The sequence below is a fragment of the Adiantum capillus-veneris genome, chromosome 6 (genome assembly GCF_014529385.1).
Source record: "Adiantum capillus-veneris isolate H3 chromosome 6, ASM1452938v2, whole genome shotgun sequence".
Classification (NCBI taxonomy): Eukaryota; Viridiplantae; Streptophyta; class Polypodiopsida; order Polypodiales; family Pteridaceae; genus Adiantum; species Adiantum capillus-veneris.
In genome coordinates, this window is record NC_140936.1 from 94657419 (window position 1) to 94660870 (window position 3452).

The 3452-nt window shown below is 43.9% G+C and overlaps 1 pseudogene; it reads left to right on the plus strand.

The window, feature by feature from the left end:
- Positions 1 to 358: 358 nt before the first annotated feature.
- LOC147455914 (uncharacterized) lies at positions 359 to 1427 on the plus strand (annotated as a pseudogene).
- The last annotated feature ends 2025 nt before the right edge of the window (positions 1428 to 3452 follow it).

The following is a 3452-nucleotide window of genomic DNA, read 5'->3' on the forward strand; positions in this document are numbered from 1 at the left end:
GTGATGCAAAAAGCTTGTTTGGTAGTTTGATTTTGGTAGTTTTGGTACTTTTAGGTACTATTTGAAAGTGCTGCAAAAAGTGGCTTTTGGTAGTTTTGATAAGGTTTGGGCAGTTTAGTTCTGCATTGAGGGTATTTATATGTTTTTGGTACTATATGATTCCCGAGTTTGGTAGTTTTTGGTAGTTTTGGTAGTTTGGGTTCTGTTTCGTAGTACAGTACTTAGAAGTACTAGTCTCGGTATGACTTCTTGGTAGTTTTTGAAACTAATTGGGACCGCTGGTTGTCAACAGGCTGAGTATGACACTCTGGAGAAAAAATGGAAGGAAGGTCAAGAGCATACCCTATTTGTGAAGGAGATGTTGTCTGATATCAGGCTTGGGAAGAGGTACGTTCCTACTATATCCTAGGCCCCAGGTTAATGATTCGGTAAATGTGATCCCGGTGTTTGGTATGTGTGTTGCATGCGGTGAGCCCTTGGAGTGCGCACATGTAGTCGGAACCTTCATGCTAGAGTGCCGACACCAGTATCATCCCTTGTGCTTCAGTGCTCTGTTACAAAGCAGGGATCAGTGTGTCAAACCGGGTTGTAATATGGTAATCTCTGATTTGGCAAAGTCCTGGGCCAGTGGGCTTCAAGTTGTCAAGAGTAAGTATGTGTGCATTTTTGAATACATATGCACACTTGCAACTCAGTGAGGTTTTCATACAAGTTAGTATGTGCTGTCTTTCTTTGTGTTTGCAGAGGAGCAGGATGTTGCAGTTGCTGACCAGCACGCCACAAAGTCGGCTGCAAGTCGAATATGGGACGTGGATGAGGTGACAAGGGAGATATCAGATGTTCTCCACGATCTGAAGCAAGGTAATTCTGTAGGGAAAGACAATGTGACGGGACAAAGATGTGAGGCAACAGGTGACAGCGAAAGTAAAAGTGAGGAGGAGGCCAGAGATGATAAAAAGACAGGTGACAGCGAAAGGAAAATTGAGGAGGAGGCCAGAGATGGTAAAAAGACCAAGGACAAGGAGGAAGGTAAAGTCCCTGTTGTTGTGGACCTGGATGCGGAGGAAAGCCAGGATGCTGCCAACACAAAGCTCGATGAAGCAACGGCCAAGAAGGGAGAGGAAGAACCCACAAAGGGGGGTGTTGGGGAGGGGGTGGAAACCACAAAGGGGAGTGAAGGGGAGGTCAAAGAGGGGTCGGAAGGCAACAAAGATCGGAGGGAGGCCGAGGATGAGCAGGAAGAAGTACTTGCGAACGATACTGTTGTGGACAGCACCGACGGGGGCGTTGACTCTACTGCTGCCGATGCTGTTTCGAAGAGGAGAGGTGATTCCCCTGGTTCTGTGACCCTGCAGGAACTTTTTTGTTTGCAGAGAAAGAAGCGCAATCGCGCCCGAGATCAATTATCCCGTGCATGCAAACTGTAGCCAGTGAGAATCTATTGTATTCCGCACTTTGTGCGTTTTAGTGACTGAGTCAACTTGATTTTTTGGCCCTGAGCTTTATCTTTTCTCTCTATCTAGTTCTGTGTTGGTATGTTACCTTTCGTTACATTACTGTTTCAGTTGTCCTCACTATATGTGCATTACAGTACCGAATTTGGTACTTTTTGGTACTGTTGAACTTGGGTGCACGTATGTCCACTATTACAGTACCAATTTGTACTTCTTAAACTTGCGATTTCGGATAGTCCTTATCACTTGTGCAATACAATACCAAATTTGGTAGTTTTTGGACCAGTTTTCTGTTTTAGATATGATGTTTGCACTGTGTATTTGTCCCCACTCATTATGTTTGTTGGTGCTGTAGTAAGTTGGTGGCTAGACGAGACACCGGCAAGCACATTGTTGCAGCCTGATGTGGCTGCTAGACGCGGGCGGATGATTGTGCTTGATCTTAATGGCGTGCTACTAACCAACTGCAGCGAAATCCCTGAGGAACTTGAGTGCCTGCCAAAGGAGCACACGCCACGGGTAGTCCATCTCGGAGGGAATGTAATTTGTCTTGTAAGGCCGGATGCGGAGCAGTTCATCCTACGGCTTAAACAGAAAGCCAGCCTAGTGTTGTGGTCCTACTGTAGAAGGGAAACACTGTTACACATGGTGAACGCGTGCTTCCCAAACCATAGAAGGCAAAAATATTTTGCAGGTAAATCATGCCCGCTTTGAATGTTGCAGGACATAAGTTACGTATACCTCTTAACCTCATTTTTTGGCATTACCAGATATTCTCTCCCAAGAGGACTGTGAAATATGGCGGGCCCGTATGTCGGAGGTGCCGGTTGTGCCCAAACGCATGGGCGATAAGCCCATTTTCCTGAAGAAGCTACGGACGCTGTGGGCAAGGCACCCGAAGTACGATGCCAGCAACACTATTCTTGTAGATGATTGTAGATAGAAGTCTCTTAAAAATGACTATGCAAACTGTATGGCAATCCGATCATACGATCCCATGGTAGTAGGAACCGATTACCCGTTTTACTTGCTGGATTTTGTTTTGCCTTGGTTGCTCGGGTGGATAAGGGATCGGTACCCAACAGCGTACACTCGCAAAAACCCAGTCTTTGACACTGAAGACGATATTTCTGGGTACATTACTGATTACTTCATACAGATGGAGGGGTACTCCTATAAATTTGATCCCCCGAGGTAGCAGATTTCCATAATCATGTAAATAGTGGAATTTTGTAACCCGATACTATACATAATGGAAAACCACTTCTCTTGTTCAGACTGTCTTGGTATCTTGATCTCTACTGTTGAAACCCCTGTTTGAAACCTCTTGGAGCTAACCAGGTTGACCAACATTTTAATTTTTGAGGCAGATAGCATCTATGTTTGGCATACCTTTTCAGTTCTAGACATTGCTCAAGGTGTTCGTATCAAATACGAATAGACAAACTGAAAAATACCAAGACATAAAGTAAACCATACGTGATACAGCAAGTTTAAGGAGTACCAAATTGTACCAAATTTGGTATTGTAATAGTGGACAGGAGTGCACCCAAGTTCAACACAGTACCAAAAAGTACCAAATTTGGTACTGTAATAGTGGACCGACGTGCACCCAAGTTCATTAGTACCAAAAAGTAGAGATATAGTGAGGACAACTGAAACAGTAATGTAATGAAAGGTAACATACCAACACAGAACCAGATAGAGCAATAAAGTAAACCATAAGTGATACAGCAAGTTCAAGCAGTTCCAATTTGGTACTGTAATAGTGGACAGACGTGCACCCAAGTTCAACAGTACCAAACAGTACCAAATTTGGTACTGTAATAGTGGACAGAGAAGCACCCAAGTTCAACAGTACCAAAATGTACCAAATGCACATATAGTGAGGACAACTGAAACAGTAATGTAATGAAAGGTAACATACCAACACAGAACTAGATAGAGAGAACATATAAAGCTCAGGGCCAAAAAATCAAGTTGACTCAGTCACTAAAA